We start from the raw sequence: 11781 nt of genomic DNA on the forward strand, positions 1-11781 counted from the left end.
AGTAGGGAGGGAGCTGTCTGCAAAGATGCAATTGCAGTTGCAGGAAGTGTTTAGGAAGTTTTGGGCACTGTGTGTCTTTTTTTTTTTTGAATGTCACAGCGGACGGATGGAGTTGTTAGAGTGGTTAAAAGCTGTATGATATTATAGTTTTACTTTCAACTTCTTGCTGGTTTTGTTCTTATGTCGTGCCAAAAAGCAATTTCCTTGAAATTCATTTCACGGTTTTGACGCAGGAGTTCTTGTTTGAGATGCACTGACTTGTAGATATGGAAAAGAAAAATAAACATTACACCTAATCCACTCGCTGGTTGGGCTCTTGCCAAACACCATGCATACCACAGTTACAGATCGCTATATTTTTTGTATCACCATTTTTATTTGAATTAGACAGATGTACAGCATCTTCAGAATTTAGAATTAAATTGCATTAAAATAAAAAGTTTGTAATACATTGTCAAAAATGAAGTTTTAATCGTTTCTGTATAAGGTTTTGCGACAGTACAGTTTACGTATATTTCCAATACAATCTTCTACCTTACAAAAATAGCGTTCCCTGAAAAACTCTTTCTAAGGTAAATTTTCATAACCTGAAGATCTAATTAACATTAGTTTCAATTATAAGAATTTTTGTTTTCCTGAGTCCCAAAAGTGACCCTGATATAAAACAACAAACTTGAAAAATTACACAAAGATTAAACCTACAATACTAAACATGCTCATAAAAATATACTGGAATTAATTATAATTGTTTTAAAATGTAAAAAAGCAACATCCATCCATCTTCCTCCGCTTTTATCCGGGGCCGGGTCGCAGGGGCAGCAGTCCGAGCAGAGCACTCCAGACTTCCCTCTCCCCGCACACCTCCTCCAGTTCCTCTGGGGGAACCCCAAGGCGTTCCCAGGCCAGCCGGGAGACATAGTCTCTCCAACGTGTCCTGGGTCTGCCCCGAGGCCTCCTCCCAGTGGGACAAGCCCGGAGCACCTCCCCAGGGAGGCGTCCAGGAGGCATCCGGAACAGATGCCCGAGCCACCTCAACTGGCTCCTCTCGATGCGGAGGAGCAGCGGCTCTACTCCGAGCTCCTCCCGGGTGACTGAGCTCCTCACCCTATCCCTAAGGGTGCGCCCAGCCACTCTGCGGAGGAAACTCATTTCTGCCGCTTGTATCCGCGATCTCATTCTTTCGGTCATGATCCAGAGTTCATGACCATAGGTGAGGGTAGGAACGTAGATCGACCGGTAAATTGAGAGCTTCGCCTTACGACTCAGCTCCCTCTTCACCACAACAGACCGGTACAATGACCGCATTACTGCGGACGCCGCACCGATCCGTCTGTCAACCTGCCGCTCCATTTTTCCCTCACTCGTGAACAAGACCGCGAGATACTTAAACTCCTCCACTTGAGGGAGCAACTCCCCCCTAACCCGGAGGGGGCAATCCACCTTTTTCCGACTGAGAACCATGGCCTCGGATTTGGAGGTGCTGATTCTCATCCCCGCCGCTTCGCACTCGGCTGCAAACCTCCCCAGTGCACGCTGCAAGTCTTGACTTGATGAAGCCAACAGGACCACATCGTCCGCAAAAAGCAGAGACGAGATCTCGCGGCCACCAAAACAGACACCCTCCGTTCCCTGACTGCGCCTAGAAATTCTGTCCATAAAAATAATGAACAGAATCGGTGACAAAGGGCAGCCCTGGCGGAGTCCAACATGCACCGGGAACAGGTCTGACTTACTGCCGGCAATGCGAACCAAGCTCCTGCTCCGGTCATACAGGGAACGAACAGCCCGTAGCAACGAGCCCCGAACCCCATAATCCCGAAGCACCCCCCACAGGATGCCACGAGGGACACGGTCGAATGCCTTCTCCAGGTCCACAAAACACATATGGACTGGTTGGGCAAACTCCCACGAACCCTCCAACACCCTAGTGAGGGTATAGAGCTGGTCCAGTGTTCAACGACCAGGGCGAAAACCGTATTGCTCCTCCTGAATCCGAGGTTCGACTACCGGTCGGATTCTCCTTTCCAGTACCCTGGCATAGACTTTTCCAGGGAGGCTAAGGAGTGTGATCCCCCTGTAGTTGGAACACAAAAAAGCAACATACACAGAATAAATATACATACAGATGCCCAAACATGAATAAATCTCCCATGTCCCACATGTTTTGGTTTCCTCCCACTTTTAAAGATGTGGTTCATTTCAAATGTTGACTCCAGATGTCCCATAATATGTGCTTGTGTGTGTGTGTGTGTGTGTGTGTGTGTGTGTTACATTGCTCTGCTGTATAGATGGCAATGGCTGTAGGTAGTTTAATCTATCTAACAGTATAAGTTACCTTGGACAAAGTGTCCACTGAATACTGTTTAATCTTTGGATGTTGCTTTGATAAAATCTCTTAATGTAATGCATAAATTGTAATCAAATCACATACACACATATATCATCTGAAATCGCTTGTCCCATATGAGTCGCGGGGAGCCGGAGCCTAACCAGACCCGGCAAAAGACTGGAGGGGGAGGGGACACACCCAGGACGGGACGCCAGTCCATCACAAGGCACCCCAAGCAGGACTTGAACCCCAGACCCACCGGAAAGCAGGACCCGGTCATGCTTTTTAATTTTTTATTTTTTGTGACTTGCGAAATTCGGTGAGATACATCATGCGGTTTGCGGTTTTGCTTTGTTGATTAGTTATGTTAATTCCAGGTCCGGCTTCTTTGCCGAGTGCTGATCTATACTCACTCACTCTTGCTAGCTGCTTGTCCTGGTCAGGGTCACAGTGGTCCAGAGCCTATCCTGGAATCACTGGGTGCAAGACTGGGGGAAGAACTTCGTGAAGTGTTACAAAAAACTGTGTTGGGTATTCCTTAGATACTCTATATCTGTTCATTTTTTCTGCATACTTTTAATTTGAAGTTAAAAAAATAAAATTCCTCCATCCTCTTTCAATAACCATTTTTTCTGAGTAGGGTCGCGGTGAACCGGAGCCAGTCCAGGAAGCACTGGATGCAAGGCTAAGATGGGGAACATTGTAGACAGGACTCCAGGCTAAACATTAACATTATATAACAAATTAATTTTTTGTCGTTTGAATGGTAACATTTTTTATAGTTGCTTGAGTTCAAATCACAAGTCATTCGATTTCAGCCCTAGTAAAGCTCCAACAATAAAAAAAAACACTTCAAGTTTATGCCTGTGGATTTTGCATTACTCTTATGTGAATTATTTAAAATTTCTTATTTTCATTATTTTTATTTGCGTTGGACCTTATGTGCAATGTAAGGTGAAAAATACTAATGTTTTCCAATCATTCACGTGATGGTCAAATGCAAGCTGAACTCATACAATAAATTTTGTGTTGAGGTCTGATATTCCTTTGGTCACCAAGTGATACCCATGGTAATAGAGAAAATGAGCTCATAATTTGACTTGTAAGCATATTTCTAAAGTTTACTAGTAATGAGTTCTATTACTATTAACCTATCCAACTTACTATTTCTGTGTTATTAGTGGGAGAAAACACCTACAGCACTATGGACATGGTTATGGAAGATGAAATTGTAGATGTTAACCAGTTACCAATTTAGTTTAACCTTAAGTATACACTGTGACCCTGTGTTAAGACAGGACATCATAGTATAAGACATCATTGCATCAATGGCTCGAGGTGAAAATACGATTTGGACGGAAAATGAGGCAATATCATTCTGTATCAGAATCAAACAAGTCTGCAGTATGATGATCAGGTCCTAATCGGTCCCATGACTGCCGATGACAGATGTTCACATATTTCATATGATCATGTTTGGCAATGATATGTGAGAAACTGCACAGCAACCGTATGACTGCAGCTGAGCTATAAATGATGGAGGAGGCAGTGAGACCAAATCAACAAGTGAGAAACTAGGATCCATGTGATCCAAGTACCATCGTCATGATGACGTATGCATTTACACACACGCTGGCTGAAGCCGCTTGCCGCTTGCTGGGTTGCGACGAGCCGGAGCCTAACCCGGCAACGCAGCTCTCAAGGCCGGAGGGGGAGGGGACGCACCCAGGATGGGACATCAGTCCGTCGCAAGGCACCCCAAGCGGGACTTGAGCCCCAGACCCAGCAGAAAGCAGGACCCCGCCCAGTCCCACCCCCCTTGTGTGCACTTAATCAGTTGAATTAATACTCGATGTAAAAGCTGCTATTATTGCAGTCCATTGCACAACCACTTATCGCACATGTTGTAATCCTTGTGTGAGCTCCCACGCCTCAGCTACAGAGATCAGTTGCAGTCCCAAATTTGGATACAGTATGCATTAACATTTCACACACTTCCAATGTCATACCCAGGTCATCTTGGCCTAGAGTCAACTACTGAGTTGTATACGACTGTCCATATAATAATAGTGGAGGTACTAGGGATAAGGTCTGTATTTTTTTGCCTGATCCTTTAATGTACTGGCTGCTGTTATTCCCCTTTGACTGTATTAACATGATGCTTTTTTTTCCTGTGTAACCTGATCTTCTACACACACACTGGCTGAAACCACTTATCCCAAGCAGGGTTATGGCAAGAGCCTGAGTCTAACCCAGCAACACAGGGCATAAGGCTGGAGGGGACACACCCAGGATGGGACACCAGTCCGTCACAAGGCGCCCCATGCAGGACTCGAACCCCAGACCCACCAGAGAGTGGGACCCGGCCAAACCTGCCGTGCCACTGCATCTCCTCCTGACCTTCTAAATCAGGTCATTATTAAAAGCAAAAAGTTTCTCAATTCACCTGCATGCTTAGATACGGAATGATATTATTTCAAAGAAATAAAAACTGCTGTTATTTGATTCAAAGTTAACATATGAATGAAAGGAAGGAAATTGCACAGTAATTTGAGACAGTTCCTTCAATGAATTAAGATAGCTGTAAATTTAAGGGTGCTGGATCCCTCTGCTTCTTTTTCGTGAAGTGGTGACAATAAGAGGTACGGTGGAGGGATTCATGACCATTTCCCGCTCTTCCACATCACTAAACGATGTCTCCTGCGCGATGATGTTAATATTTCCTTATGTTTGACATATATCTGTGACAGTGACTATGCAACATAAAAGCAAGTTGGCAAACTTAAACGCTATTAAGTGTCACGTGTTGCTGAAAGTGAATGTTAAGCAGCATCGCTTGGGGTGTAAGATTTACGAGTTACAGCACTGCTTGAAAGTATGTGAACTCTTGTGAAAAAAAATTCTCTCTGGACAACCGCTCGTCCTGAACCTATCCCAAAAACACAAGGCGCAAGGGAAACACCCTGGACAGGATGCCAGTCCATCGGAGGGCACCGAGCAGGACTTGAGCCCCGGACCCACCGGGCAGCGGGCACTGGCCAAACCCACCGTGCCACCACACCCCCCAGAACCTTGACAACCGCAGGACAATTGAACTTACTTGCCACACAATGTTCGGGAAGAAGACAAAGACAAAGACACTAAACAGTGAAAGACCTGTGACGGATTAACATACGACACAGAAAAAGACCCGAGGCAGATCTGTGTTTTCAGAAGCGACGGTACTGACAGGAGAGCCCCAATCATCCAGGTGTCTTCCCGATCAGTCTTTGCTGCCTTCCTTTATTTGCAAAGCTCATACATAATTCATTTCAGGGCCTAATAATTAGGCATAATTAGTAACTTTCCACTTCTTGGAACTTTCTTCTTTATCGGTTTCTGCTCTTTTTCTGGAAGCAGAAGCAGATAACATATCTCTTGCTGACCTGGTTTCATATCATGTCTTACACATACAGTCACCACCTCGCCTTGCATATGTTTGGTCACTTCTGGGTGTCACAACAAGCTTGTTGGTTAGTACTTGTCTTACTTAGCTAAGTCACAACGCATTCTAAATGTACATTTTAATTTTTAAACATGTATAATCATCAAAGCATATGTTTAGGTCATTTTTTGATCAAATTTAACACCACACCCTATAGGGATGGTCATTATTCTTTCACAAGATATTAAAATAAACTCATAACTCTCCACCTTAAACTTATAAAATGAATAAATGATTATGATTTACAGACCTGATTCTACTTACCTACTTGGTTCAACCAATGCAACTTGGGATTCCCTTATTTTTGTATCTGCACTATTTCCATTTTTCTACGACATAGAATTTCCTCTAAACCAACATATGGAATTGGTTATTACCCACCTGTTATGTCAGATGAGAAAGACTGCTTGTCATTAAATAAAAACTTTAAAACTTAGGGACACAAGGGGGTTCACATACTTTAAAGCAGCTCTGTACATTTATATTTATTAATTTTTCAGAGGTTTTGTCACGTCCCTGGGAACGAGCGGATCGCCGACACCTGCGAACAATCAATGAAGACCCAGGAAAAAAGGAGCTCCGTGTCCGAAGAACGATGCAGATTCTTGCAATTGCCCTTGAGGACTCGCAGTGGCACTGTTCTTCTTCTAGTATTCCTGGTTATCGATCCTCGCCTGCTTTCCACAACCACCGAGTATAGCCTTGCCTGTGAATTGACGTTTGAGCCTCGTTTGACCTCTGTCTGTTCCTGACCCTGATCGTGCCCAACCCTTTGGGCTTGGAGAAAGAAATAAACCAACCCGCAATTGGGTCCACGCTCACTGCCTGTTTCCGGCCATTCTGTGCGTGACAGGCTTTTCTCCAAAGTGGTGTTCAATTCAACAATTCATTCAGCAAGACATGAAGATATTTAGATACAGAGATGTGATTATAAAAGCACAGCTTGTTTGTTTGATATCACCATTTACGCACTGCTTAGATATTCATGGAGTTATGCGCAATTTTATGTCCTCTCTTTAAAAATAGACAACATTAAAATTTATTATTTTAATTTTTTTATTTATTTTTCTTTTTATTTTTCTATTTTATTTTTTATTATTTTTCATTTTTTTAAATTTTTTATTATTATTAATTTATTTATTATTATTATTATATATATTTTATTTATTTGTTTATTTGTTTAGTTTAGCAGTCTATCACTTTATTACATAATTTGGTGAAGTGATAGACTGTTAAACTATATAATAAATTATAACTATATATAATACAAGGGGGGTGCGGTGGCGGCGTCCCGTCCTGGGTGTGTCCCCTCCCCCTCCAGCCTTACGCCCTGTATTGCCGGGTTGGCTCCGGTTCCCCGCGACCTCGTATGGGACAAGCGGTTCAGAAAGTGTGTGTGTATTATTATAAATATATTGTGTGTCACAATTCTATGTTGACGATTTTATACAGTCCCAGTTAGACCAATGATTATCTCTGGATGTCCCATTCATGGGCAAATGGGAGTGGAGTTAAGTAGAGTCAAGTGGACTCTAGTGGAGATCTTATTTTAGTGAAACAAATAATTAGTTATTTTGCATACAGGCTCTTATAGGAGCTATATACTTTCATATGTTTTGTATACCTTGACACACAAAGCATAATATTTATGGTCGACTGTTTGTCTTTAAACACATGGGGGTGGTAAAGATGCGTGAAAAATAAAGGCAGAAATCAATGATAAATGTCTAGCTTCGGAATATTGTTTATGGAAATTTGCTTATGGAGACCCCTTTTTAACTGCAAAGTTTTGATCTCAGTGTTTTATACGAGTAAGTTTCTGCTGTTTTGATAAGACATTGAGGAAGAATAAGAGGAATAAGAGGAATACAGTAACTTTGGTATAAAAATATCAAAGAAGAGAAACCGAAGAAAAGGAAAACTGTGAATTCCACTCCTTTGTGCTGCAGAACATGGTGATGGAAGATCCAGTAAATCTACCATGTGCATGACTGATTAGGTCCATGGTCTAGTTTTTATTCTCTTCTTTGTGACTTTACTAGAAGATGTTTTCAGGTATTATGTGTTTCATTTGTATGCTTTGTATATATATTAGTGATGTAAAAAAGCTGAGGAAGTTGTGTGGTAATAATGCTAAAGTTTTTCCTACTATGAGCATCTTGGGGATTAAGCACAGAGATGAACCTTTGTAGGGACATTATTAAACTGGAGTAAAGTTTACGGAACAAATAAAACTTTTTCTGAAAGGAAGAGAAGGGCTGATCTGGTACATGATGTGCATGAGTCACATGTGCTTAAAAAGGAGGATGTGGATTGGATCCAATAACAATTAAAAATAAAACACACAAACACATGAGAACATCAGAAAAAAGGAAGCTCTTTGCAGGCAGTCTGTAATGATAAGTCCAGTAATGATAGGAAGCATAGAGATTTTACAGTGAGAATTTAAGATTTTTTTAAGCACATTTATGGAGGTTGTTGTGTGGTGATAATATTAACATCTCATACTGTCACGTGCAGTCTGCTGAAAACGGTTTTCCCAAACAGTTCAAATATTCTTGCTGTCATTGCCCTCATGGTCATTTCTCGTTTTGCATCCTCTTTTTAAATGACCCAGAGTCACATGCAATACCTAGCAGCCACTTCTTCCTCTTCCTTCGGGGTAAACATATGTACTTTTCCCCTAGTAACGTGCATGTTGGGGTCATCTGTAACCTTTCACTTCTCTTAGATATGGAAAGAGGCACAGCTGTCAGCCACCCTGTACACCTTAGCTCCAAGCAGGATCATTTCCACACGCATGATGTTCTTTGAGGAACAAAGAGAAATTTGCAGTACAGAGAAGTACATCTGCCCATCATGGGAAAATGTTCATGGGAAAATTAGTTTTCCTTGGGACTGTTGGAGGTGACCCTCATTCTGGGTTATCTTGCTACTTTAAGAAGCCTAAAGGAACATTATAAAGTCATATTTTGTATAAAGCACGTTATTTTGTGACCCTGATATCTTGTAATAATTTAGATCTTAGAGAATAGTTGGTATAATCCCCTACAGACCTAACACAACAAGTGGCAAAAATCAAAATGCAGTCAGTATTTTCCCACCTCCTACTATCATACCCTTCAGGAAGGTACTTACCCTAAATTGTTAAGGTAAAAATAACCAAGCTGCATAAAAGGGTAAATAATTGTAAGTAGGTAAACACTGCAAGTTGCTTTGGAGAAAAGCCTCAGCTACAGTAAGTGGATAAATGTATGTTGAGGAATAACTAAGATAAATATGGGGCTTCACTATCAAAATCTGAGCTTCACAACACAGGTTTGTTGAAGTGTGTCGTGGCTTGAACAACGGAGATTTCTGAGGACCTCAGGAAGAGCTGCTGATGCTCCTCGGGCTGGAAAAGGTTACAAAACTATTTCCAAAGAATCTGGACTCCACCAGTCCACTGTCACGCAGCTTGTGTACAAATGGAGGAAATTGAAAACCATTGTTTCCCTTCCCAGGAGTGGTTGACCGACAAAGATTACACCAAAAACACGGTCTGTAATAGTCTGGGAGGTCACGAAGAAACCCAGGGTAACGTCTAAGAAACTAAAGGCCTTTCTTGCATTGGCTAATGTCGGTGTTCATGAGTCCACCATCAGGAGAACACTGAACAATGGTGTGAATGGCAGTTTTGCAAGGAGAAAGGCACTTTTCTCCAAAAAGAACATTGCTGCCTGTCTACAGTTTGCTAAAGACCACGTGGATAAGCCAGAAGGCTATTGGAAGAATATTCTGTGTACAGATGAGACCAAAATGGAATTTCTTGGCTTGAATGAGAAGCATCATGTTTGGCGAAAGGCAAACACTGCATTCCAGCTTAAGAATCTTATCCCATCTGTGAAACATGGTGGTGGCAGTATCATGGTTTGAGCAGTCTTCGCTGTCTTTGGACCAGGATGGATTCCATTAATAGAATTATGAATTCTGAATTGTACTAACAAATTCTACAGGAAAATGTCAAGGTCTAGTTATTGAAAGCAAAGGTTCACATACTTATGCTTTTGTCACACAGATATGTAACATTGGATCATTTTCCCCAAATAAATTAACAAGTATGTTTTGTCTTATATGTGTAATGGGGTTCTCTTTACCTAGAGTTATGACTTGTGTGAAAATCTGATGACATTTTAGACCATATTTCTCTAGAAACAAGAGAAAATTCTAAATGATTCAGAAACTTTCAAGCACCACTATATATAAGATGCCTTGATAGTAACTGTAACAATATTGGATGTCTTGCATCAATTAGGCTAGCACAACTTGCACACAATTTAACAGAAATCCAGTTTGCGGCTGCTGAAAAGAACAGCGTTGCAATGTATTGAAAAAACTTCTCTCTACACCCCATCTTAGATATCGCTGCTGGCAGGTTAATGAATCTATGTTAAGATGGAACACTGATACAAAGACAAAATATAAACTAAACCTAATGGTTCTTGTTGATTTTCATGGAAAAGTAAATCCATTCACCCAATTTCAATAACCATTTGTCCTGATAATCCAGAGCCTATCCCAGAAACATTGGGTGCAAGACTGAGGGGGTACACCCTGGACAGGGTGCCAGTCCATCACAGAGCATCCATAAATGAACACCTACATGCCACTCAGACAAGTAGAAATTAAGTAATATTTCATTATAAATTCTGCAGCTGAGCTTGAGGAGGAAGAGCAGCTCTTATCTGTTAAGGCTTATACAACTTACACCTTGTCCATTAATAAGGCTATGTTATTTAGAGGAAAAATTACTTACTGTACAGCAGCAGAAGCTTAACCATGCTACTGTATTTTTACATACTGTTAAGAATACTATTATTGCCTTTTCACCCATGCAAAGATAGTTTTCATAGAAACACTGCTTGTTTCACAAATCTTTCAAAAGAAACTTCTTCTCATACAAAAATCTATCCCCTACTATGAGACAAGCTGTCTTCCATTTCTCATCCTTTGTTGGTTAAGTTTCACACTTCCATCAAGACACTTTCATGTGCAAGTCCCATTTGTCAAAAAATTCAAGCAGCATTTATTCAGGCATCTTACATTCTACTGCTTCTAGTACCAGCTGAACAATTCTATGCAATTGCTTACTTCTGTGAAACTTAAGCTCCCCAAAATTAACATTATTAAATTTACCCAGGGGAATTTATTTCGTCTTTGCCAGCTCGTCCAATTTAATCGTTGCATTTTCTGAATTTTAAGAATATTTGTTCATCAGATGTGTTGGACTTGTCGCTTTGCTGATCTGAGTTGGGTCTTGTTTTTGTACAAGGTCTTATCTTGTAAAAGATTGCACCTTGCTGTTATGCACTGCACATATCACTCCAGATTATGTTTAATGACATGGAAAAATACTCAGATTCATCAGCTGAGAAGAATGAACTATTGATTTGAATACAGTCAAAGCAAAGGAGTCCCTAAACATTTTTGACCACAGCAAGCAGAAGTATCAAAATTGTAGCTTTTCACTTTTTTCCTTGTGAATACTAACTTCTGCTTTACCATCATCTATTTAAAAAAAAAAAAAAAATTGCAATAGTTTGGCTCATCAGTCCAACATCAGTGGTCTTGCAACACAAGAAGAGTTGTATCTGGAGCTTTTATACAAATGATATCTGAATAAGTATGCAAGTATATAACCCATAACCAGTAAATTCATTGAAATATTTGTACCAAAGGAGGTATTCTGCCTGTCCCATGACTGCATCTGTGCATTTCAACTCCACCAAAAACCAGGAGGCACCTTTGCTGTGGAGTACTGGCTTTTTTAAGAGTATTTTGTACAAGCAAATCACAATCAGCAAGATTATTCTGTTCAACCTCTCTCCAACTCGCACTCATTTTCACAGCCAGAGGGCTGCAGACTGGTACTTTCATTATGTCAGAAATATACCGAGTCCTATTGAATCCTAAGCACAGAGAGGGGCTG

This window comes from Scleropages formosus, chromosome 6, assembly GCF_900964775.1.
Source record: "Scleropages formosus chromosome 6, fSclFor1.1, whole genome shotgun sequence".
Taxonomy (NCBI): Eukaryota; Metazoa; Chordata; class Actinopteri; order Osteoglossiformes; family Osteoglossidae; genus Scleropages; species Scleropages formosus.